Below are 27,832 nucleotides of genomic sequence, written 5' to 3' on the forward strand. Positions count from 1 at the left end.
CCGAATTTATTTTTTATATTGTTTTTATATGTATTTATTTTGTTTTATTCAGTCATTGGTGGAGCTAAGGATAGTATTTGAATCTTGTTTTTAATATTGTTGTGCATCACTTTGGAAAGATTTTCGTTGTTTAAATGTGCTGTATAAATAAAGTGGATTGGATTGGATCTAAAAGCACTTAAAGGGAAACTCTACTCGTTTTTTTAGAATTTTTTCCAATCGTTGCCAATCATTATGAAGGAAAAAAACATGTGTTCCTTTTTTTAAGGATTCTAAAGATGATTTTAAAAAAATATTGGAAAATGTAGCGAATCAGAGTGAAGTGAAGTGAATTATATTTATATAGCGCTTTTCTCTAGTGACTCAAAGCGCTTTACATAGTGAAACCCAATATCTAAGTTACATTTAAACCAATGTGGGTGGCACTGGGAACAGGTGGGTAAAGTGTCTTGCCCAAGGACACAACGGCAGTGACTAGGATGGCGCAAGCGGGAATTGAACCTGCAACCCTCAAATTGCTGGCACGGCCGCTCTACCAACCGAGCTATGATGCCGTTGTAGCCTTAAAAGCCCTCTAAAAAAACTTAAAAACTCTCCATCAACGTTTTATATACCATATTTTTCGCAGTACAAGCCGCTCCGGAGTTTAAGTCGCACCTGCCAAAAATGCATCATAAAGAATGAAAAAAACATATATACGTCACACTGTCGCATAAATCGCATTTTTGGGGGAAATGTATTTGATAAAACCCAACACCAAGAATATACATTTGAAAGGACATTTCAAATAAATAAAGAATAGTGAACAACAGGCTGAATAAGTGTACGTTATATGAGGCATAAATAACCAACGGAGAAGGTGCCTGGTATGTTAACGTAACATATTATGGTAAGATTCATTCAAATAACTATAACATATAGAACATGCTATACGTTTACCAAACAATCTGTCACTCCTAATCGCTAAATCCCATGAAATCTTTTCCAATGAAAGCTTTTTACCTTTTCCCATTTTTTACGGGGCGCCTCGTAGCGTAGAGTTCCTGTTCTGTAACCCTGTACACCAGGGGCGCTCACACTTTTTCTGCAGGCGAGCTACTTTTCAATTGACCAAGTCGAGGAGATCTACCTCATTCCTATTTATAATTTATATTTATTTATTTATGCAAGAGATATATTTGTTAACAAGTTAATGGTGTTTAATGATAATACAAGCATGTTTAACACACATAGATTCCTTTCTTTTATGAAGACAAGAATATAAGTTGGTGTATTTGATTCTGATGACTTGCATTGATTGGAATCAGACAGTGGTGCTGATAACGTCCGCATTTTCAAATGGAGGAAAAAAAAAGTCCTCCTTTCTGTCCAATACCACATGAAAGTGGTTGGATTTGGCATCTCATTTGTCCAACTTGCATACTCGTTTTTAAACACTTTGTTATGAGAGTAGCATATGTGTGTGGCCCTTTAATGTCTGGCAGCAGGTGAGTGACGTCAGTGAGTGTGCGGGTGGGCAAGCAAGTGAGAAAGCGGTCGCTGAGGGCGGGGGAGAAATACATTGGCATCAAACTCCGTAGCTTGCTAGCTTGTGCACGCTAGCTTTCTGAGACTCTTATTTTGTTAGCACAGGCAGAATGAAACAGGTCTTTTATGGTGAAGACAGGAACTGTGCAGTCGGTCTTTAGAGTTTTGACAGTAGGTACGGAGTCTCTAGAAATAAAATGTGTTTCTCTGCGTCCGCCCTGTTAGTGATTTTTTCCTTAAATATGAGCTTGCAGCAGCCAGCGTCATCTCACAAGATCCTCGGGTGCCGAGAATGTCAAACAACTGACGAAAGTGAAGTCTTGGTATGATTGATGATTGCTCATTTTTATGTATATTTTTTAATGCCTGGCTTGAGATCGACTGACACACCCTCCGAGATCGCGATCGACGTAATGGGCACCCCTGCTATACACTGTTTGTTTGTCTCATCTTGAACGGGTTTGTGCTGTAAACAAAAATGCCGTTGTACTTGTTGCAATGACAATAAAGACCTACCTTACCTTATCACTAACACATCGTATTTACGTTTTTCCTCGCTGTTGAAGCAACATCAAAGAGGCGTCATATGCTGAGTAAAGCTGTTTATAACGCGGACTCCCAATTATTAGTCTATCTGACACAGCATCTGCTCGGCACTTTCCAAGGCCACGCATCATCACAGCGAGAGTCCCTTAAGGCCTGTATGGATTACGTCCATTTGCGGAAAGCACCATGCCTTACCTTATCACTAACGCTTCATATTTACGTTTTTCCTTGCAGTTGCAGCAACATCAAAGAGGCGTCATATGCGGCGTAAAGCTGTTTATAATGCGGCCTCCCAATTATTAGTCTATCTAACACAGCATCTGCTCGGCACTTTCCAAGGCCACGCATCATCACAGCGAGAGTCCCTTAAAGCCTGTATAGATTACGTCCATTTGCGGAAAGCACCATGCATAACCGCACAGAGCCTCGGGATAAAATTCTCTCCCAATAATTGAGCACATGGCGGGGTAAATGTCAAACCATTTGCGGGCCATTCGCGGCCACAGTATTCTTCTCTATTAGCCTAATATGCCGGAGTTACTCCTCCCGGCTTTGTGCAAATTCATATTGGATTTTTATTAAAATTCAAACCAATAGTAATGGATGTGCCTCTGGGGTAGATTTGGAAAATCAATTTGCTAAACAGCTCAAAATTACCCCCGTAATTGTCTCCGTGGACCTCATCACCAGCCAAAGGTGATTCTTATCAGAGTGTGAGCAAACTTTGCCTCCTCGGCCGAGGCGTGACTTCGCTTTTGACTCCGCACCCTCATTATTCCGCCAAACAAACTGAAAGCCCCGCGGCAGTTCTTCCGTCCGCTAATGAAGTGAAATATCCCGGCATCCCAGTCCAAAACGGAGCTGTATGTCGAGACACGCCAGCGTGACTACAATCAGCTTGACTTGGCTCGTTAACCAGGCAAGGAGAGCAACCAGCCGACAGGATTATTTAATTACCGTGTGACATTTATGAATAACAACCTTCTGGTGGATGTCACTGCTAATGAGTATGCAGAAGACAATCAACAAGAAAGCGTCCTGAGCTCCCAACGTATCAATCCGACTCATTAAGTCAGCGTGTATCAAAGCGCGTAACGTCTCCGATGAGATCCGTCAAGACGGCGTCCTCCTTCCTGAGGTCACGACTGATGTGACCGAGCCAGATGTTCATCTCTGCTTCGCCAGCCTCTCGCCAGCTGTGGGCCGTGTACGGGGTCGCCCTGCTTGGCACGCAAACGCAGCCCCCGCTGCCTGACTCGCCCTTTTACCACATTCAAAAGTGAAGTTTCCAGTGAGGGTTGGACTCCGCCAAGGCTGTCCTTTGTCACCGATTCTGTTCATAACTTTTATGGACAGAATTTTCTAGGCGCAGTCAAGGCGTCGAAGGGATCCGGTTTGGTGGCCGCAGGATTAGTTCTCTGCTTTTTGCAGATGATGTGGTCCTGATGGCTTCAACTGGCCAGGATCTCCAGCTCTCACTGGATCGGTTCGCAGCCGAGTGTGAAGCGACTGGGATGAGAATCACCAACTCCAAGTCCGAGTCCATGGTTCTCGCCTGGGAAAGGGTGGAGTGCCATCTTCAGGTTGGGGAGGAGATCTTGCCGCAAGTGGAGGAGTTCAAGTACCTCAGAGTCTTGTTCATGAGTGAGGGAAGAGTGGATCGTGAGATCGACAGGCGGATCGGTGCGACGTCTTAAGAAATGCGGACGCTGTAACGATCCGTTGTGGTGAAGAATGAGCTGAGCCGGAAGGCAAAAGTCTCAATTTACCGGTCGATCCACGTTCCCATCCTCACCTATGGTCATGAGCTTTGGGTCATGACCAAAAAGGACTAGATCACGGGTACAATCGGCCAAAATGAGTTTCCACCGCCGGGTGGCGGGGTTCTCCCTTAGCTCTGTCATCCAGGAGGAGCTCAAAGTAAAGCCGCTGCTCCTCCACATCGAGAGGAGCCGGATAAGGTGGTTCGGGCATCTGGTCAGGATGCCACCCGAATGCCTCCCTAGGGAGGTGTTTAGGGCACGTCCAACCGGTAAGAGGCCACGGGGAAAACCCAGGACACGTTGATAAAACTATGTCTCCCGGCTGGCCTGGGAACGCCTCGGGATCCCCCGAGAAGAGCTGGACAAAGTAGCTGGGGAGAAGTAAGTCTGGGTTTCCCTGCTTAGGCTGCTGCCCCCGCGACCCGACCTCAGATAAGCGTAAGAAGATAGATGGATGGATGGAAAAGTGACGTGCTGCCAACTTTGGAGCTCCTAAAATATCCTACTCAAACGTTACAAGACTAAAAAGTGACATAAGACAAACTCTCAGCTTCTGCACGAGACGTCTTGTGCGACTCTAATGATGCGTCCCTGCGAACCTCTGCACAGAGGTACAATGCACTTTATTTGCTACTTGCCATGATTAAAAAGATCAATTCTAGAAATGTTCCTATTTTAAGAGCTATTTACTTATTTGTAGTCATTGACTTTACATCATCACCTTAGTTTTAGCATGAATATAATATTTTGTCCATTCCAGTTTAAAAATTTTAAAATTGACAAATATTTAGATAGATAGATAAATAGATAGATAGATGGATAGATAGATAGATAGATAGATAGATAGATAGATAGATGGATAGATAGTACAAACCCCGTTTCCATTTGAGTTGGGAAATTGTTAGATGTAAATATAAACGGAATACAATGATTTGCAAATCCTTTCAACCCATATTCAGTTGAATGCACTACAAAGACAAGCTATTTGATGTTCACACTCATAAACTTTATTTTTTTTTTGCAAATAATAATTAATTCAGAATTTCATGGCTGCAACACGTGCCAAAGTAGTTGGGAAAGTGCATATTCACCACTCCGTTACATCACCTTTTCTTTCTCAATAAACATTTGGGAACTGAGGAAACTAATTGTTGAAGCTTTGAAAGTGAAATTGTTTCCCATTCTTGTTTTATGTAGAGCTTCAGTCGTTCAACAGTCCGGAGTCTCCGCTGTCGTATTTTACGCTTCATAATGCGCCACACATTTTCGATGGGAGACAGGACTGGACTACAGGTGGGCCAGGAAAGAACCTGCACTCTTTTTTTACGCGGCCACGCTGTTGTAACACATGCTGTATGTGGCTTGGCATTTTCTTGCTGAAATAAGCAGGGGCGACCATGAAAAAGACGGCGCTCAGATGGCAGTATATATTGTTCCAAAACCTGTATGTACCTTTCAGCACTAATGGTGCCTTCACAGATGTGTAAGTTACCCATGCCTTAGGCACTAATGCAACCCCATACCATCACAGATGCTGGCTTTTGAACTTTGCGTCGATAACAGTCTGGATGGTTCGCTTTCCCTTTGGTCCGGATGACACGATGTCAAATATTTCCAAAAACAATTTGAAATGTGGACTTGTCAGACCACAGAACACTTTTCCACTTTGCATCAGTCCATCTTAGATGATCTCGGGCCCAGAGAAGCCGGCGGCGTTTCTGGATGTTGTTGATAAAATGGCTTTCGCTTTGCATAGTAGAGCTTTAACTTGCATTTACAGATGTAGCGACGAACTGTATTCAGTGACAGTGGTTTTCTGAAGTGTTCCTGAGGCCATGTGGTGATATCCTTCAGAGATTGGTGTCGGTTTCTGATACAGTGCCGTCTGAGGGATCAAAAGTCACGGTCATTCAATGATGGTTTCCGGCCATGCCGCTTACGTGGAGTGATTTCTCCAGATTATCTGAAGCTTTTGATGATATTATGGACCGTAGATGTTGAAATCCCTAAATTTCTTGCAATTGCACTTTGAGAAACGTTGTTCTTGAACTGTTTGACTATTTGATCACGCACTTGTGGACAAAGGGGTGTACCTCGCCCCATCCTTTCTTGTGAAAGACTGAGCATTTTTTGGCAAGCTGTTTTTATACCCAATCATTGCACACACCTGTTCCCAATTAGCCTGCACACCTGTAGAATGTTCCAAATAAGTGTTTGATGAGCATTCCTCAACTTTATCAGTATTTATTGCCACCTTTCCCAACTTCCTTGTCACGTGTTACAAAACAAATATATGTTTATCAGTTTGAACATCAAATATGTTGTTTTTGTAGCATCTTCAACTGAATATGGGTTGAAAATGATTTGCAAATCAATGTATTCCGTTTGTATTTACATTTAACACAATTTCCCAACTCATATGGAAACGGGGTTTGTAGTAATCATAATAATGATGATTAATCCAAATGAAATTATTCTTAGGGTCCTAATTTGGTCAGGCGCAGCCTTGATGAGGATCTATTAGATACATTTATACAAACAGATGTGTGAATAATAATATTTAATCTTGAATAACAATCATTCCAATTAACCTTGTGTCTTAGAAATGTGGCAGAAGACGCCTCAAAACATTCCTCTTTCCGCGCGGACATTCAAGGCTTTTACTGCCGTGCACGCTGCTCTCCAATGAATCCGCTCCTACAAAAGCCAGCAGAAGCCACATTACCAGCACTGATTGTTAGTAAGGCTTTTGGCCTGATTGATTTTTCTCAATTTGCCATTGCTGCAAATTTCCGTCCCTCAGGTATAATCCAAAAGGTTTTGCCACCGTCTGCAAATAATGCTGGTGTGAAGGAATAAGAAGAACAAGTTTGGTATTGCTTCCTTCCATCAGGCATTCAGAACAAGAGAACAACAAAATGCACACAAGACTTGTGCTGAAGTCTGTGCAACTCTAAAGAGATTCACTGTGTTAGCAGTGCAGAATCTTGTGAAATATGACAAGTTCCCCAGGTCCTCATTCCTGCACACTGGGAGAAAACAAATGCAGTCGATGTGCTGGCGTCTCACTGGAAGACACACTTTGGAAAGAGCCAGAAGCTGGCAGCCGCATTCTAAGGATGCGACAGAAGCTTCCTCAAAAGTACTTTCCCGGACCGATGTATTATCGGTATATTACTCGGACAAAACATGAAATGTCGGCTAATACTTTACAGATACTGAAATATGATTGTTCATATTTTTCAGTCAGTACAAATTGGTGTCCTATCAAAGTGTTTTATGCTACAAACTCAAACCTGTTTCGTGTTATCATAGATTATTTTTTGATCGATTGAAACTTTTATTAGTAGATTGCACAGTACAGTTGTTGGATTAATTAATAATCTCATTTTTATTCAAACATGATTGTTTGCTTATGCGTTGTGTTAGAACAAGGGTCGGCAACCTAAAATGTTGAAAGAGCCATATTGGACCAAAATTACCAAAATAAATATGTCTGTAGCCGCAAAAAAATATAAGCCATATTGCATACAGATAGTGTGTCATGAGATACAACATGAATTAAAAGGACTTAAAGGAAACCAAATGAGCTCAAATATAGCTACAAATGAGGCATAATGATGCAATATGTACATACAGCTAGCCTAAATAGCACGTTAGCATCGATTAGCTTGCAGTCATGCAGTGACCAAATATGTCTGATTATTACTCCACACAAGTCAATAACGTCAACAAAACGCATTTTTGTGCATTCACCCAAAAGGTTAAAAGTTTGGTGGACAAAATGAGACGGAAAAAGAAGTGGCATAAAACACGTCTTAGAAAGTCGGAGAAAGTTGTACATGTAAACAAACTACGGTGAGTTCAAAGACTGCCAAAATTAGTAGGACAAAACGACGCTCGCCCAATACTCGAATCAGTGAAGCATGTTTAAGACAAACAGTGTGCTTTATGAAAATTGGGGAGGTTTGTGTCATGTTTGTCCTCCTGCAGAAACTATATTAAAACAAAAAATAGATATTTTATATTTTTTTCCTCATCTTTTTCCATTTTCCATACATTTCGGGGCACTTGCTGATTGGGCTGGGCATTGTTCTGGTGTATCGTCAAATTCGTAAGACGATGGCAGCCACTCAAGGAGCCCAAAGGCTGTTCGTCGCAATGGACGGTATGGGCAGGGCTGTGGGAACACAGACTGCGGCGATTTCTGAAATGAATCGCAAGATGGATCACATCATGGAGAAGCTTGCTGAAAAGGAGAATTGAAATCATTGTCACCGACGTCCCATTGGGTGTGAGTTTTCCTTGCCCTGTGGGCCTACCGAGGATGTCATAGTGGTTTGTGCAGCCCTTTGAGACACTAGTGATTTAGGGCTATATAAGTAAACATTGATTGATTGATTGAAATGAATTTGAGAGCACCCAGCATGGATGAATGGAACAGACAAATCATTGTTTTTTGTCTGCTCGCCGAAAACAAACATCCTTATCTACGATTTGACTCCCTCGTAAGGCCTTGACACTGTGGAAACAGGACCAGGCAGTTCTGAAAATACCCCCGAGGACACCTCAATGATATATGCTTTTGACCTCCCTCCCTCCTCAACGACACCTGTAGTCGAACTTTAATCGGCCGCAGTCTAAAAAACATTACATGATTACACCCAAGAGGATTGGGCATACACACACACACACACACACCCCACGCCTTCACAACCTCTTTTTTCCCTCGGGGTGATGGTCGGATGGCAGCGCTTCAAAGCAGCAGTCGCCTTCCAGGGCCCCATCTCCCCGCCCCTCTGTTGCGAGTTTGTCATGATTAAATGTAACGTGTTTATGTGTGCACTGCACAGAGGTTTTTTCTCCCACTCCAGACTAGGCCCCCCCTTAGGAACCCAGTCTAGATTGTATTTTTTTACTCATCTTCTTCCCCAGCGTTTTACCTTTCGCCATCTTTTACGGGGGCGCATCGTGGCGACCCATCAGCGTTCCTGTTCTGTAACCCTGGACACTATTTGTTTGTCTAATCTTCAACGGGTTTGTGCTGTAAACTAAAATGTTGTTGTACTTGTTGCAATGACAATAAAGACCTACCCACCACACTAACATAAACACCAGACACACCCACAGGGTTGTCTGGAGCAGAGGCAGCGTGTCCGTGCTGTGGACGTACTTTAATATATTCGAGAAATATGCCCGCGGACAGCGATCTTCACAATTTAAAATGACACTGGCAGCATTTAATGAGAGAAAGGCTCCCAGCAACGCGAAGCAAGCGTGACGTCAGGCTCTCTCTAGTTCGCTTTTCTTGACGGACTTGGAGCGACAGTATCCAAACAGAGTCCCTAAACACGAGTACAGTCGTCAATAACACCAAAAAAGGGCAAGATTTGTTGCCAATTGTTTTTATTGCCGAAAAAGTGACTAAAAGGACTGGAGAAATCATAAAAATAAAAATAAATCTCAAAGTACATTTTACAATAAGCAGCAACAATTTAAAAATAGAACAAAAGGATATTATTTAAGGGAAATATATATGTTAATACGCTACTTAACGGGCTTCACGGTGGCAGAGGGGTTAGTGCGTCTGCCTCACAATACGAAGTTCCTGCAGTCCTGGGTTCAAATCCAGGCTCGGGATCTTTCTGTGTGGAGTTTGCATGTTCTCCCCGTGAATGCGTGGGTTCCCTCCGGTACTCCGGCTTCCTCCCACTTCCAAAGACATGCACCTGGGGATAGGTTGATTGGCAACACTAAATTGGCCCTAGTGTGTGAATGTGAGTGTGAAAGTTGTCTGTCTATCTGTGTTGGCCCTGCGATGGGGTGGCGACTTGTCCAGGGTGTACCCCGCCTTCCGCCCGATTGTAGCTGAGATAGGCGCCAGCGCCCCCCGCGACCCCAAAAGGGAATAAGCAGTAGAAAATGGATGGAATACGCTACTTAACATTTATTTTAAATGTATATTCCTTTTTTTTAACCTTTTACAAGAATATATGCATCGAAGCAAATTATGCGATGATGTCGTATCGACCACGCCCCCAACGCCAAAGGCATTTTGGCAATTTAGTAGAAACCCTGACATTACCAAAATAAAAATGACTTACATTACGATCATGCTTTGTCAGAGATGTTTTGTAATGTTGTTCTGTGATATTTGCACCTAAAGAAATGCTAGTACATTGGTTTAGGAATATAAGGGCGGGGGGATATGGGGCTGACATATCGTGTAAATTCTTTTAGAAAATGCTCTGGTCGAGTCTTCAATTACAGAATGATTACCAGGCTGAATATTACATTTTATTATTATTAGAGAAGGTTAAAACAATCAGCAATATGAGGCCGCACCCCCTGGAAATGATCTGTCTAGGGTACACTTATTAATGATGGAAAATATAACTACCGTATTTCCTTGGATTGCCCCCGGGGCGCTAATTAATTTAAAACCTCTTCTCACTCCTGCGGTCACCAAAGGCATGCGGTAAAAGTAAGCATGCGCTAATTATTTTAAAACCTCTTCTCACTACGGCAGTTACCAAAGGTATGGAGTAAAATTTGAGTGTGATGTAAGCTTGGACCTTAAATCCTACTGAATAGCTCTTAAACTTCTTCCCTTTATGCGATTTCAAATTACTGGTATTGAAATCAGCCTCCTCCATTTTGAAAATGATGACATGGGAAGTGTCACTCGTGACGTCACGAGTTTGACCAGGCGGTAATACTAAGCATGCGCTAATTATTTTGGGAAGCGAGTTTGACCCGGCAGTAATTCAAGGCAGGCGCATACTATATGTCCTGTGGCAATTCAAGGAAATACGGTATCTGCGATTAATCGCGATCAACTTTGAGTTAACTGTAAACAAAATGAGATTAATTGTGATTAATCATTTTTAGGAATGTCCGATAATGGCTTTTTTGCCGATATCCGATATTCCGATATCAACCAATACCGATATATACAGTCATGGAATTTACACATAATTATGCCTAATTTTTTTGTGATGTCCCGCTGGATGCATTAAACAATTGGACAAGGTTTTCCAAAATAAATCAACTCAAGTTATGGAAAAAAAAATGCCAACATAGCACTGCCATATGTATTATTGTAGTCACAAAGTGTATTATTTTTTTGTAACATGCCTCAAAACCGCACCTTGGAATTTGGGACATGTTCTCCCTCAGAGAGCATAAGGAGGTTGAGGTGGGCCGGGCTGGGGGGGGGCAGGTGGGGTTGAGGTAGGGGGTCGGGGTAGCTGGGGTGTTTATTGTAGTGTCCTGGAAGATTTAGGCCTGCAACGGGTTCTGGGTATTTGTTCTGTTGTGTTTATGTTGTTTTACGGTGCAGATGTTCTCCCAAAATAAGTTTGTCATTGTTGTTTGGTGTGGGTTCCCAGTGTGGCGCATATTTGTGACAGTGTTAAAGTTGTTTATACGGCCACCCTCAGTGTGACAAAAAAAAGTGAATGCGAGGCATACTTAGTCAACAGCCATACAGAAAAAGTGACTAAAAGGACTGGAGAAATCATAACATTAAAAATAAATCTAAAAGTACATTGTACAATAAGCAGTAACTATTTAAAATTAGATCAAAATTATATTATGTAAGGAAAATATATATGTTAATACTATACTTAACATTTATTTTAAATGTATAGCACGGTGGAGGAGGGGTTAGTGCGTCTGCCTCACAATACAAAGGTCCTGGGTTCGATCCTGCGCTCGGGGTCTTTCTGTGTGGAGTTTGCATTTCCTCCCCATGACTGTGTGGGTTCCCTGCGGGTACTACGGCTTCCTCCTACTTCCAAAAACATGCACCTACATTTCTGACCCGTATGGCTATTGACCATGTGTATATGTAAAAATAGTTATTTATTCTAAAATTTAGTGGGTGTGGCTTAAGTACAGATGCACTCTAAAGCCCAGAAATTACAGTAAAATACTTTTGGCATTTTTTACTTAATAAGGGGACGCAGCCAACGTTATTAGCAGCCCAAGCTAGCTAGCTGCTAGCTACTCGCTTGTGGTCGGAGAAAAGTAATTCCTCCGTGTTAGCTCTTGCGATAGCTATGTTGCTGTAGCTAAGTTAATATACAGGTCACGGCATGTAAATGGAGGGTTGGTGGTTTTTGGATGTTTTTCAAAACGATTTATCGGCAGAATAGATTAAAGGCCTACTGAAACCCACCACTACCGACGACGCAGTCTGATAGTTTATATATCAATGATGAAATATTAACATTGCAACACATGCCAATACGGCCTTTTTAGTTTACTAAATTGCAATTTAAAATTTCCCGCAAAGTGTCGTGTTGAAAACGTTGCGGTTATGATGACTCGTATGAGGATGCGTGCGTTTGACGTCTCGGCTTGTAGCGGCATTATTTTCCAGCCCGATCCAAGCTATAAGTAGTCTGCTTTAATCGCGTAATTAAACAGTGTTCTGGACATTTGTGTTGCTGAATCTTTTGCAATTCGTTCAATTAATAATGGAGAAGTCAAAGTAGAAAGATGGAGGTGTGAAGCTTTTAGCCTTTAGCCACAAAAACACAGCCGGTGTTTCCTTGTTTAAAATTCCCGGAGGTGAAGCTTTACTATGGATCAGTGGTCAAGCGAACATGGATCCCGACTACATGTCAACCGGAAGTTTTCGGTGAGAAAATTGTGGTAATAAGTCAGCTCTTACCATAGATCAGCGGAGCTTCTGTCCTGCTGCAGCTGCCGTGACTTCCCTCAGACACTTTGGCGTCAACACACCCCTCCGACTTTCAGGTACTATTTAACTCACTAAAACACTAGCAACACAATAGGAAGATAAGGGATTTTCCCAGAATTATCAGAGTAAATGTGTCTAAAAACATCTGAATCGCTCCCACTGCAGTCGCCTTGTTTTTTTTTACTTTTTTTTTTTTTTTCTAGTCTTCACTCTAAATTTCCTCATCCACAAATCTTTCATCCTCGCTCAAATTAATGGGGAAATTGTCACTTTCTTGGTCCAAATAGCTCTAGCTGCTGCTGGCTATGATTGTAAACAATGTGAGGAGCCCTACAACCAGTGACATCACGCGCACATCGTCTGCTACTTCCGGTAGCAGGAAAGGCTTTTTTATTAGCGACCAAAAAAGTTGCAAACTTTATCGTCGATGTTCTCTACTAAATTCTTTCAGCAAAAATATGGTAATATCGCGAAATGATCAAGTATGACACATAGAATGGACCTGCTATCCCCGTTTGAATAAGAAAATCTCATTTCAGTGGGCCTTTAATCCCGATTACCTGCAAGGTTAGTTTCCTTGTACTTTTTCTCTATTTAGTTTGCACAGCAAAGGGAGTGTTCCCTTCTCACATTGCGGTTGGAGAGGATGGGAAAAATTCCCCAAAAAGGGCTGTTTTCCTTTAAAACAATGTTTTAAACAGCAGATAATTATCCATGAAAATATATGGAAGAGCTGCTGATGGTGTATTTGACTGAAAAGCAGCTTTCATTAGATACCATAAAAATCCGCTCTCCAAGGTAAATGCTGTACATTACTATAACATTACTTTATGAAATTACTATAGCTGTTTGTAGCACATTCTATTGTATTGTTTTGTTGTTCACTATACTACAAGTTCTAAAAATAATTTTTATGGCCAAAATAGTGGTAGTTTTTTTTATTTCAATTAATTTCAATGTGGAACAAAATTTTAGATATGAGTATTTTGGGTTACGAGCTTCGTCAAAAAGACCGAAGACTCGAAGACCTCCATGAAAAATAAAAACGAAAGACCCAGATTTCCCTCGCCCGGACACGGGTCACCAGGGCCCCCCTCTGGAGCCAAGCCCGGAGGTGGGGCACAATGGCGAGCGCCTGGTGTCCGGGCCCCATGGAGAGCCCGAAGAGACAACGTGGTCTACCCTCCAATGGGCTCACCACCCATAGCAGGGGCCTTAGAGGCCGGGTGCAGTGTTCGCTGGGCGGCAGCCGAACGCAGGGCACTTGGCAGTCCGATCCTCGGCTACATAAGCTAGCTCTTGGGACGTTGGGGGGGGGGGGTGGAGCCTGAGCTCGTGTGCGAGGTGGAGAAGTTCTGGCTAGATTTGTCGGATTCAGTTCAACGCAGAGCAAGGGCTCTGGTACCAGTTCTCTCGAGAGGAGCTTTACTCTCTTCTACTCTGGCGTTGCCGGCAGTGAGAGGCGACGGGCTGGGGTGGAAATTCTTGTTGCCCCCCAGCTCAGGGCCTGCAAGTTGGAGTTCAATCCAGTGGACGAAAGGGGAGGTAATCCTAGAACCCGCTAGTGTCGGGATGCCGTCAAGCTGAAGAAAGAGTCTTATCGGGTTATTTTGGCTCATAGGACCCCTGTGGCAGCAGACAGGTACCGACAGGCCAGGCGGTGTGCGGCTTCATCGGTCGCGGAGGCAAAAACTCGGACATGGAGGAGTTCGGGGAAACCATGGAAAACGACTTTCAGACGGCTTTGAAGCGATTCTGGACCACCATCTGCCTCCTCAGGACAGGGAAGCAGTGCAATGTCAACACCGTGTATGGATCAGTGGAGGGAATGCTTCGAAGACCTCCTCAATCCTACCAACACGTCTTCCTATGAGGAAGCAGTGCCTGGGGAATCTGTGGTGGGTTCTCCTATTTCTGGGGATGAGGTTGTTATAAAGATTCTCTTTGGCGAGGCCTGGGGGTGGATGAGATCCACCCAGAGTTCCTTAAGGCTGTGGATGCTCTGGAACTGTCTTGGTTGACGTGGGCGGTACCTCTGGATTGGCAGACCGGGGTAGTGGTTCCTCTCTTTTAAAAGGGAAACCAGAGGGTCTGTTCCAACTATCGTGGGATTACACTCCTCAGCCTTCCCGGTAAGGTCTATTCAGGTGTACTCGAGAGGAGTCTACACCGGATAGTTGAACCTCGGATTCAGGAGGAACAGTGTAGTTTTCGTCCTGGGGGTGGAACTGTGCACCAGCTCTATACTCTCGGCAGTGTCTTGAGGGTGCATGGGAGTTTGCCCAACCAGTCTTCATGTGCTTTGTGGACTTGGAGAATGCATTCGACCGTGTACCCCGGGAAGTCCTGTGGGGAGTGCTCAAAGAGTATGGGGTAAGAGACTGCTCCGCTCCCCGTACGATCAGTGTCAGAGCTTGGTCCGCATTGCCGGCAGTAAGTCGAACACGTTTCCAGTGAGGGTTGGACTCCACCAAGGCTGCCCTTTGTCACCGATTCTGTTCATAACTTTCATGGACAGAATTTCTAGGCGTTGAGTGTATCTGGTTTGGTGGCTAAAGGATTAGGTATCTGCTTTTTGCAGATGATGTGGTCCTGACGGCTTCATCTGGCCAGGATCTTCAGCTCTCACTCGATCGGTTCGCAGCTGACTGTGAAGCGACTGGGATGGGTATAAGCAAGTCCAAGTCCGAGTCCATGTTTCCCGCCCGGAAAAGGGTGGAGTGCCATTTCCGGGTTGGGGAGGAAATCTTGCCCCAAGTGGAGGAGTTCAAGTACCTCAGAGTCTTGTTCACGAGTGAGGGAAGAGTGGATGGTGATGTCGACAGACGGATCGGTGCGGCGTCTTCAGTAATGCTGGCGCTGTATCGATCTGTTGTGGTGAAGTAGGAGCTGGGCCGGAAGGCAAAGCTCTCAATTTACCGGTCGATCTACATTCCCATCCTCACGAGCTTTGAGTTATGACCGAAAGGACAAGATCACGGGTACAAGCGGCCGGAATGAGCCTCTCTCGCCGGGTGGCGGGGCTCTCCCTTAGAGATAGGGTGAGAAGCTATGTCATCTAGTAGGAGCTCAAACTAAAGCCGCTACTCCTCTACATCGAGATGAGGTGGCTCGGGCATCTACTCAGGATGCCACCCGAACGCCTCCCTAGAGAGATGTTTCGGGCACGTCCGACCGGTAGGAGGCCACGGGGAAGACCCAGGGCACGTTAGGAAGACTATGTCTCCCGGCTGGCCTGGGAACGCCTCGGAATAACCGCGGGAGGAGCTGGACGAAATTGCTGGGGAGAGGGAAGTCTGTGCTTCAATGCTTAGGCTGCTGCCCCCGCGGCCTAACCCCGGATAAGCGGAAGAAGATGGATGGATGGAGCTCCGTCAAACTGGCAAGCCACAGTTCCACTGTGTACCAGTGTGCACATGAACAGCTGGTAGATGTTGTTCGGATCCACTCTGCAGTATTATGGTTTCATTAAAATGCATACAGCAGTCCCAAGAATACAAACTCAGACAAAGGGCAAGATGTTGTCCTTGGACATAATTTGCTTGCATAATATCAGTTTTCCCTCCATTTTGGAATCTGTACACATAGTGGGCTTTTCTGCACACACAGGCAGAAAAAAATATCTCCTGCTTTGCAAAACACAAGGGATCTGTAAATGTTTGCGATAATGAATACCTTTTGGGGAAATCAAAGACGGGTCAGTGTTCAACCGCTTTCTTGTTTGAGGCTGGCTGTGTTCACAAATTAATGAAGGGCTTAAAAAAAACAAGACACTAACCCACTTTCTTGCTTGGAAGATGAAAGTCAAATATTAAATACATGTATTCTCAGGTGCTGTTCTCCCAGGAGCTTCTTCCACGCTCGAACCCTGCAAGATGGAGGTCAACAAGCACTTTTGGAACAGCGAACACCCTGCAGTGAGCTCATTTTGCTAAAGTTTCTAACCAGATTTCCACTTCCTCTTCATGCTTTTATTCTCCAGCCAACACATGAAACGTACAAAAACAACAAACAAACAAGGGAAGGGAAACTCTTTACTTTGTCGCGTAATTGGATGATTAATTCACAGCAATAAACCAAAAAGCGTTTTATGTAAGTGAGCAAAACTGACACATATAAGTTTAAAATGTGAACATAGAGAGTTTGGAACAACCCTTGGGAGATCGCCTCGTTATCGTATAGCAAAAATGTTCAATAATTCATATTTAAACGTTGAAATAAGTGGGAGGCCTATGAATTATGTACCTGCACCAACTATATGGATGAATATTTCACATATTTTATTGACTTAAGCTTTTGGCGTCTTGCCTTTTCTGATGGTGCATACTTCAAAGCCGTAGGAAGAATCAGTGCTCCCTTCCAAGTTCCCGCAGACATAGGATGTAAATGGGACTGAATTGTATGTTGTCAGTCATCATGTTGCTATTTACAGCCAGCAGCTTTTGTCACAGCAGATGACAGATGGACCTGAGTGGGCAGGTTGGAGACAACCACCTGGACATGCAAATTGCTGTCGGGTAGCTGGAGATTTCATTTTTAGAGAGTTTTTTTTTTTTAAAGCATGTAAACATCCGCGCTTCATTTGCTCTTTCTTCCCATGGCTGTCACACCGAGGGACTTAAAAGAAACTAATGTACAAAACCAACTTTTCTTACCTATTGGTACCTGCTAATGCATATTTTAGATTGGCATAAGTCCAGAAAAATTTAAATCAAACTGCAGAGGCATTGTGGAGATATATTATACAAAAAAATATAAAAATGCTTTTTGTCATACTTCCTCCAAACCAGGGGTGTCGAACGTACAGCTCGATCAGGTTTGATCCGGCTTGCAAAATGAGTTTGCTCAGTTTAAAAACACAGCTGTTGTTATGATCGGCTGCCCGGATCATAGCATATTCAGGTTTTGTTCCGTTTTGTTATATTGTTCTGCTAATGTTTACGTTAGTTCCTGGTGGCACTTCCTTGTTTGTTCTGTTACCATTTGTTCCACCAGCTACTTGTTTCCGGACGCACACCTGTTTGGTAATTACTTCCTTATTTAAGCCTGCCTTCTCCCGTCGTTCGGTCTTGGTCCTTTGTTTGCGGTAAGCAACACTCACGTTGATGTTTCTAGATCTGGTCTCTGGGCTAAGTATTACCTTAGCTTCCCGTGCGTTCGGCACGCTGCCCTTGAACTTCTCGATTTCGTGCTAAGTACTAGCCTTTTTGGTATAAACTTAACTGGTCCTGTTTGGAGGAAGAAAAATACTGAGTTGCATCCCATGAACACCAGACCTACTGTGAAGCATGGGGGTGGAAACATCATGCTTTGGGGCTGTTTTTCTGCTAAGGGGACAGGACGATTGATCCGTGTTAAGGAAAGAATGAATGGGGCCATGTATCGTGAGATTTTGAACCAAAACCTCCTTCCATCAGTGAGAAATTTGAATGGTTGACCAAATACTTATTTTCCACCAAAATTTACAAATAAATTCTTTAAAAATTCCTGCAATGTGGATTCCTGGATATTATTTTTTCACATTCTGTCTCTCACAGTTGAAGTGTACCTATGATGAAAATAACAGACCTCTGTCATCTTTTTAAGTGGAAGAACTTGCACAATCGGTGGCTGACTAAATACTTTTTTGCCCCACTGGAAGTCGCACCGGCCGAAAATGCATAATAAAGAAGGAAAAAAAAACATATATAAGTCGCACTGGAGTATAAATCGCATTTTTGGGGAAATTTATTTGATAAAACCCAACACCAAGAATAGCCTTTTGAAAGGCAATTTAAAATAAATAAAGAATAGTGAACAACAAGCTGAATAAGTGTACGTTATATGACGCATAAATTACCAACTGAGAAGGTGCCTAGTATGTTAACTTAACATATTATGGTAAGATTCATTCAAAGAACTATAACATATACGTTTACCAAACAATCTGTCACTCCTAATTGCTGAATCCGATGAAATCTTGTACGTCTAGTCTCTTACGTGAATGACCTAAATAATATTATTTGATATTTTACGGTTGTGACAGGTCTCCAGCCGTCACCGTGTGGTTTGCAGTGCCGATCGACACAAGACGCATCGTAACAGGTTTGACTCTGGTTTATTCTTTCAATAAACAATATTTCTTGCCAGTCGATCGTGCCAATTTCTAGCACGTTCTCCTTTCCTGCTCGTCGCGGCGCACCTTTCGGTGGCCGGTGGCTGCGTCTTCCGCGGGGTGGCATCTCGCTCTGGGTCGCTCTCGTCGTGTTCGTGATCGTCGTTCGCCGTGGTTTCCTCACCTACTTCTGCCACGACTGCTCCTCCCTCTCCCCTTTTATGCTGCAGGAGAAGATGATGGGATTGAGAGCAGGTGTGTAGTTTACGCACCTGACTCGGCTGGTTGCAGCGTCGCTCCGAGTGCGCCCCGCCTCTCTGCTTCGTTGCATACTCCGCCTCCTCGGACCACCGTTTGTCCGAGCGTGCTGTCGGCTCGTCGGCTCCGTCTCTCCACAACGGTATTGTGTTAATAATTTCACACACAAGTCGCTCCTGAGTATAAGTCGCACCCCCAAACAAACTATGAAAAAAACTGCGACTTATGTTCTGTAAAATACAGTACATAATTTTCAGGTCCAGAACTATGAAATTAGTACAAATGGAGCCAGTATTGCAGGGGCCCTTTAATATGGTATTTCTGATAACGGACTTGCTCATGTTCAATTCCAGTATTTTTTTCCCTCGCAGTCGCGTTCAAGAGAATCTCACTCTGTGAGCTTTTCTGAACTGTGTGTGGGTGCTTGTGTGCATGCCGGGTTGTGTGTGTGTGTGTGTGTGTGTGTGTGTGTGTGTGTGTGTGTGCGTGTGTGTGTGTGTGTGTGTGTGTGTGCTTGCGTGCGTGCATGCCGGGGTGTGTGTGTGAGATGAAATGCAGTCGCCATAGCAACACATCAGACAGGTGATACTTGGCTGTAATCACTTTTTTTTTTTCAAGAGAGAGATCATTTCCCCTTCAACCTGTAGATCCGCTTGATGCAATACTCTTCAAAGACAGAAGCAAATTAAACACTGCACAAACTTTGTTGTATCAAAATAGTCAACACACATCTGCTTTCATCATTTAACAACAACACAAAACGTAATTAGCCACTGCAGGAGTATGCACGGGCTCGTTTTGAAACTGACAACAAAAAAAAGCAGGCGGCCTCTGTAATCATTTTGCATTTTCTTGCACGCAAACTGTCAGCTCATCAGTCTGCTAATAAGCCAGCTTTGAACATGAAGTGTTTCATGCTGATGTTCAAACAAAGCCTACTCAAGTCCCTACCTCTCATTACTGCTTTTTTTCCCCCAGCTTTGTGTCTTTGCTGGTATTTGAATGTGCTTTACCTTTTTTTATCTCCCAGCAAAGAGAGACAAAGTTATTTATTTTTGGACTTTGGTAGTGATCAGAGCCAGGGAGAGACCCAAGTGGTGGCTAAGCCTTTCTGTGTTCTATTACAGTGGAAATTTCACTGCTTGTAATCTCACCAGGGCCAGACAAGCCATGCAGGGATTTCCCGTCCAGCTCTCAGTCTCCTTTGGCACCAGGGCACAAACGTTGCCCGCGGCCCATTTAGAGTACATTTCCCGACTCCAGAACTACTCCAATCATCAGTGCTTTGAGGTCCTGTACTGCACTGTGCACACAGTGAAACTTCCATATGCAAACTTCATTGTAAAAAGAAAAGTTTGGATGATAAACTCACTCCTCCATAAGAAACAATATACTGCAATTATCAGAGTATAAGCCGGAGTATAAATCGCACCTGCTGAAAATGCACAATAAAGAAGGAAAAAAAACATATGTAAGTCCCACTGGAGTATAAGTCGCATTTTTTGGGGAAATGTATTTGATAAAACCCAACACCAAGAATAGACATTTGAAAGGCAATTTAAAGGCCTACTGAAACCCACTACTACTGGCCACGCAGTTTATATATCAATGATGAAATATTAACATTCCAACACATGCTAATACGGTTTACTAAATTGCAATTTTAAATTTCGCGGCGAAATATCCTGCTGGAAACGTCTCGGTATGATGACGTGTGCGCGTGACGTCACGGATTGTAGAATACATTTTGTTCCAGCATCGTGGCCAGCAATTAATCGTCTGTTTTCATTGCAAAATTCCACAGTATTCGGGACACTGTGTTGGTTAATCTTTTGCAATTTGTTCAATGAACAATGGAGACATCAAAGAAGAAAGCTGTAGGTGGGAAGCGGAGTATTGCGGCCGGCTATAGCAACACAAACACAGCCGGTGTTTCATTGTTTACATTCCCGAAAGATGACAGTCAAGCTTTTCTATGGAACAGAGATGTCAAGCGAACATGGCTGGATTGGACCACACACACAAAGTACAGTGTATTATGTGTATTAATAAAAAACATTTTACCATTCTGTATTCTGAAGGAGATCTTTGTTGTGTGCTACTCCAGCATCAATATCAGCAGCGTCCTCCTGACCGTCGCCGTCAGCGTTGTTTTAAAAGCGGTATGGCTCTATCCCTTGTTGCGGTTGGACCTGGCCGAGTGGTCCTGCTACCCCCACGGCTGCCACGGCGCCTCTCACAGCATATTCCCTATCTGAATCGCTCCCACTGCCCCCTTGTCCTTTTTTTTTTTTTTTTTTAGTCCTTCACTCTCACTTTCCTCATCCACAAATCTTTCTTTCTCACTCAAATTAATGGGGAAATCGTCGCTTTCTCGGTCCAAATCGCTCTCGCTGCTGTTAGCCATGATTGTAAACAATGTTCAGATGTGAGGAGCTCCACAACCCGTGACATCACGCGCACACCGTCTGCTACTTCCGGTACAGGCAAGGCTTTTTTATCAGCACCAAAAGTTGAGAATTTTATCGTCGATGTTCTTTACTAAATCCTTTCAGCAAAAATATGGCTATATTGTGAAATGATCAAGTAAGACACATAGAATGGACCTGCTATCCCTGTTTAAGAAAATCTCATTTCAGTAGGCCTTTAAAATAAATAAAGAATAGTGAACAACAGGCTGAATAAATGTACGTTATATGACGCATAAATAACCAACTGAGAAGGTGCCTGGTATGTTAACGTAACATATTATGGTAAGAGTCATTCAAATAACTATAACATATAGAACATGCTATACGTTTACCAAACAATCTGTCACTCCTAATCAATGAATCCCATGAAATCTTATACGACTTGTCTCTTACGTGAATGAGCTAAATAATATTATTTGATATTTTACGGTAATGTGTTAATAATTTCACACATAAGTCGCTCCTGAGTATAAGTCGCACCCCCGTCCAAACTATGAAAAGAACTGCGAGTTATAGTCCGAAAAATACGGTACACAGTAAAAAGTGTATACACTTTGAACAAGGGCTGGGCGATATATGGATATACTCGATATATTGCGATATAGAAAATGACTATATCGTGATATTAGAGTATACGTTCTCACACAGTTGCTTTTAGCAGCGGGCATTACACTGCAGGCTCTTCCCACTCTTTCTTGTCTCTCCTTTTCACAGAGACGTAAACCAAGCGCACCTTCTTACACACGTCAGATCCTGTCACGTGTGCAACGGGACAGGCAGAGAGGTAGCGACATGGTAACATCCACTGTGATGCTAGGGGAGTGGTGCGGGTTGTAATACGAGAGAGAGAAGGCGCCAATCTGGTAACAAATGGAGGAATAAATAATTACCAAGAAAAACAGCATGGGATCCATCGTCTGGCGGTGGTTTGGCTTCAAGCGGAAATATGTTCAACATTTGTGCGGCAAAAGCGCTGTTTCAAAAAGTAACAGCACTGCTAATTTGTAGCATCATTTGAAAAGTCGCCCGCTAGAGAATGAAGCGTGCTTGAAATTGCATGTCAACATCTGCGGTCGGTGCCACACCAACAAAATGCCGAAGCAACTATTTCCAGATCAACGCAGTATGAAAAAAAAAAAGTCAACAACTGAAGGAGACAACGTCCGCAGGAACCTACTATGCAGCTTATTTTTATTTGACAGTTATTGAAATATCTTGTGTGACATCATGCTTCCACATGTTGCTTCCACGTATCTTGGAAGCAACATCTCAAACACTGGAGACGCAAAAAAGGATGTACAGACCAGAATCGGAAAAGCCGCAGGAGTCTTCCAACGCCTCCGGAACATCTGGTCATCAAAATCTATCAGGACGTCCACAAAACTGCGCCTTTATATGTCAGTGGTCATCCCTACAGTGATCTATGCCTGTGAGACCTGGATGAAGACATCTAGCATTACTAACAAGCTGGATGTCTTCCACCGACGGTGCCTAAGATACATCTTGAGCAGGGGTGCCCACACTTTTTCTGCAGGCGAGCTACTTTTCAATTGACCAACTCGAGGGGATCTACCTCATTTATATATATCATTTATATTTATTTATTTATGAAAGAGACATTTTTCTAAACAAGTTAAATGTGTTTAATGATAATACAAGCATGTGTAACGCATATAGATGTCTTTCTTTCACGAAGACAAGAATATAAGTTGGTGTATTACCTGATTCTGATGACTTGCATTGATTGGAATCAGACAGTAATGATGATAACGCCCACATTTTCAAATGGAGGAGAAAAAAAGTTGTCCTTTCTGTACAATACCACATGAAAGTGGTTGGTTTTTGGCATATAATTCATCCAGCTTCCATACACTTTACAAGAAAAACATTGGCGGCAAATTCCGTAGCTTGCTTGATTGACATTCACGGCACCCGAGGGTCTTGTGAGATGATGCTGGCTGCTGCCTGTTCATTATTATGAAAAAATGACAGAGAGGAAGGTGAGAAACACTTTTTATTTCAACAGACTTTCGAGCCGTCCCTTCCGTCAAAACTCTAAAGGCCGACTGCACATTTCCTATCTTCACAATAAAAGCCCTGCTTCATGCTGCCTGCGCTAACAAAATAAGAGACTCGGAAAGCTGGCGTGCACAAGTGATGTGCACGCCAGCTTTCTGAGGGATCGCTTGTGCACGACAGTTTTCCGAGACTCTGTATTTAGTTAGCGCAGGCAGCATGAAGCAGAGCTTTTATTGTGAAGATAGGAAATGTGCAGTCGGCCTTTAGAGTTTTGACGGAAGGTACGGCGCGACAGTCTGTTGAAATAAAAAGTGTTTCTCACCTTCCTCTCGGTCATTTTTAATAATAATGATCTTGCAGCAGCCAGCGTCATCTCACAAGACCCTCCGGTACCATGAATGTCATTTAAGTGACGTCTTGGTGAAGATTGATGATCACTAATTTTTAGGTCTATTTTTTTTAAAAGCCTGGCTCGAGATCGACTGACACACCCCCCGCGGTGGACTGGTAGCTCGCGATCGACGTAATGGGCACCCCTGATCTTGAGGATCTCATGGAGAGCCCACATTACCAATGAAGAGGTGATGAAAAGGGCAGGGGTAGCACCATTGTCTGACATAGTCTCTAACCGGAGAAGGAGAATGGCTGGACACGTACTCCGACTGCCAAGAGAGAGACCGGCAAGTGTAGCAATGGACCGGTGCAAGAAGGCGGAAAGAGGAAGAGAGGACGGCCAAAGAAGACGTGGAGACAAACAGCCAAGGAAGACCTGAGAGAGATGGGAGTCAGCTGGCATGGAGCAAGAAGGGTCGCCAGTGACCTGAACAAATGGGGGGGACTCGTCGCCCAATGTTCCAACAGGAACGGGAGGAGCTAAGTCTATTTCTAAGTAGATTGAAGAGCTGGTGGCAGTCTATTCCAGGGAGAGGTTGACGCTTTACGTAAAGGTAGATGAAAGTCATGACAGTGTCTTGTTGATTAATTAATGTATTTCAGAAAAAGATGAAAAAATAATATGGAAAACTATTGGTAAATCAATGAACAAATCTGTTGTCTCTCTTTTTAAAGCTGCTGACGGTTAGGAGTCGGAGTTTGCAATCACATACGTCCACCAGCACATCTGCCGAGCTCATCAGGTGTGGCGGGATACAAGAGCGGAAGGCTGCCCGGAACTTTAGGCTGGTGGATCACCACAAGATACAAGCCCCTACTTATCAACCTGGACGAGAGATATAGCTGTCGTCTCGGGACTTACCATTGGCTTGCTTCTCCCAGGTTCATACAGCCCTTCAAGATCACCAGGATCATCAACCCTGCGGCGGTTGAACTCCAGCTGCCTCCATCCAAGAAGTGACATCTGGTGGTCCACATCTCCAACCACAAGCCAGTTTCCACCAGTCCGCTCATCCTCCTCTTTTGGTTGGTCACCCAGAGAACACTGTGAAGACCATTTTGGACTCCAGAAGGTCAACCAGGGGAGTTCAGTATCTACTTGACTTGGAAGGCTACGGTCCTATTGATTGCTCATGGGTCTCCAGCTCCTGTGCCCTCAATCCATCTCTTCTGCGTGACTTCCACTCTCTGCATCTTTGAGAAACCAGGTAGGCCACCAGAAGATTTCTTTATAGATTGGGGGGTACTGTCATGATCCGCCTGTCTGCTTTTTGTTGTAGTGCCTGGTTTATGGGTCACACATCTGATACTCATTTTCTCCTAAATACTTAAGCTCTCCAGTGTATTAACGCGACCCCAGTTGATTCCTGATGGTTTACCCTTGCAGTCGCGCTTCTCGTTTCCTATGACTCTGCAGATCCCAAACACATAACAGCAGGTACCAATGGGTAAGAAAAGTTGGTTTTGCATATTAATCCCCCTTTAAAAATCACTACAGCTGTCTTCGACAAAGTATTTAATAATTAATGATAAAAAGAATACTGTCTTTCATCAGATTGAACAAAAACAGACCTGATTTGCAACTTTTTCTATGTCAAAAAAGGCTCAACCACTTTGATAAACAAACACTGTAGAGGTTGGAAATTTTAATGAGGTCGTTTTCGCTGGTGCTGCACCGACAACACATCAGACTTGGCTAAATTGAGGAAATAAAAGTCACAACAAAGTTTCTGTATGTGAACCTGCAGAAGGATCATTACCTTAACCAGCAGAGAGAGAAAACCCTTAGGGGCGAAGCAGCGCGCGCGTCCAATTCCCGGTGCCTACAGCAGGATGCGGCCAACTAGACGACCGCGGTGACACAGAGGGCTTTGTGTCTGACTGCGGTGAGTCCTGACAAACCCGGTCCTCTGTAAAATTTTTGATTTGCAGACAAAACAGTTTAAGAGAGCAAAATCCCAGCAGGCACAAGACATTAAAACAACATTGAGAACTTGTTGAATTAGATCCTGTCGTAGTGTTGTAACGATACCACTATTTTAATACCGACACCGGTACTAAAATATTTCGATACTTTTTGGTACCTTTCGGGACCTTTCTAAATAAAGCGGACCACACAAAAAATTGCATTATTGGCTTTATTTTAACAAAAAATCTTAGGATACATTAAACATGTTTCTTATTGCAGTTAAGTCCTTAAATATAGTAGTGAACATACTAGATAACTTGTCTTTCAATAGTAAGTTAACAAACAAAGGCTCCTAATTAGTCTGCTGACGTATGCAGTAACATATTGTATCATTTATCATTCTATTATTTTGTCAACATTACGAAGGACAAGTGGTAGAAAAGTAATTATTCATCTACTTTTTCATTTACTGTTAATATCTGCTTACTTTCTCTTTTAACATGTTCTGTCTACACTTCAGTTAAAATGTAAAAAATATTTTATTATTCTGTTGTTTGATACTTTGCGTTAGTTTTGGATGATACCACAAATGTGGGTATCAATCTGATACCAAGTAGTTTAAGGATCATACATTGGTCATATTCAAAGTCCTCGCGTGTCCAGGGACATATTTCCTGAGTTAATAAACATATATTTTTCAAGGACGAAAGAAGATGTTGTGATGCCAAAAAATATCAACATAATCATAGTAGTATCGACTAGATATGTGCCTGTACTTGATATCATTACAGTGGATGTTAGGTGTTGATCCACTAATGGCATTTGTTTACATTTTGATGTTGGTGAGCTACAATGTGTAGTGAAGCATGTTTAGCTATTCCTCGTCTCAGGCATCCCACTCTTCCGGGCTACATTATACACCACGCTAGCACCAAATCCCCCCACCCCCTTTGTGCGTCGGTTGAGGTGGGCGGGGTTGGAGGGGCGGGGTTTGGTGCTAATGTAGCCCGGAAGAGTAGGGATGCATGGGATTCTGGGTATTTGTTCTTTTGTGTTTATGTTGTGTTACAGTGCCAATGTTCTCCCAACATGTGTTTGTCATTCTTGTTTGGTGTGGGTTCACAGTGTGGCGCATATTAGTAAGAGTGTTAAAGTTGTTTATATTACAACCCTCAGTGTAACCTGTATAGCTGTTGACTAAGTATGCGTTGCAGTTGCTTTTGTGGGTGAACGGAGGCTGAGCATAAAATGACCAGTCGACACGCAGATTGCGTGATCTAAAAGCGAGCGCGACGACATGTAGAGGAGGTTAAACACATTGCCATCACTGCACACCCTCAGTATTGTAGTCCAGGTGAAAATTGGAGAACGTTATCCCCGGGTGATTTCTGAGAGAGGTACTAATATCCGTAAACCTCACGGTATAGTCGTTGGGGTCGGCAATTTAGCAGCTGAGCCACATCAGAGTAATCAAAGAGCCGCGGGTTGCCGACCCCTGCCCTAGGGTTACTTGAAGGTATGCCAAGGGGTACGTGAAATTTTTTGAAAATATTTTAAAAATAGCAACAATTCAAAAATCCTTTATAAATATATTTATTGAATAATATTTCAACAAAATATGAATGTAAGTTCATAAACTGTGAAAAGAAATGCAACAGTGCAATATTTAGTGTTGACAGCTAGATTTTTTGTAGACATGTTACATAAATATTGATGTGAAAGATTTCTTTTTTTGTGAAGAAATGTTTACAATTAAGTTCATGAATAAAGATGGATTTCTATTACAATCCCCAAAGAGGGCACTTTAAGTTGATGATTACTTCAATGTGTAGACATCTCTTTTTATAATTGAATCACTTGTTTATTTTTCAACAAATTTTTTCGCTATTTTTATATATATATTTTTTCAAATAGTTCAAGAAAGACCACTACAAATGAGCAATATTTTGCACTGTTATACAATTTAATAAATCAGAAACTGATGACATAGTGCTGTATTTTACTTCTGTATCTCTTTTTTTCAACCAAAGATGCTTTGCCCTGATTACGGGGGTACTTGAATTAAAAAAATGTTCGCAGGGGGTACATCACTGAAAAAAGGTTGAGAACCACTGCTCTAACCCTAACCCTAATCCCAAGATC

At 43.0% G+C, this 27,832-nt stretch overlaps 1 long non-coding RNA gene across 2 annotated transcripts in view; it reads left to right on the top strand.

The window, feature by feature from the left end:
• Nucleotides 1-27,832, top strand: part of LOC133544236 (uncharacterized) — a 204,018-nt gene that overhangs the window by 35,561 nt on the left and 140,625 nt on the right. For both annotated transcript variants that reach the window (XR_009804611.1, XR_009804610.1), the window contains exons 2-3: nt 16,378-16,463; nt 24,457-24,989. This is a non-coding gene — a long non-coding RNA (uncharacterized LOC133544236). The remainder of the gene's footprint in view (nt 1-16,377; nt 16,464-24,456; nt 24,990-27,832) is intronic.

Source organism: Nerophis ophidion, linkage group LG27 (genome assembly GCF_033978795.1).
Source record: "Nerophis ophidion isolate RoL-2023_Sa linkage group LG27, RoL_Noph_v1.0, whole genome shotgun sequence".
Taxonomy (NCBI): Eukaryota; Metazoa; Chordata; class Actinopteri; order Syngnathiformes; family Syngnathidae; genus Nerophis; species Nerophis ophidion.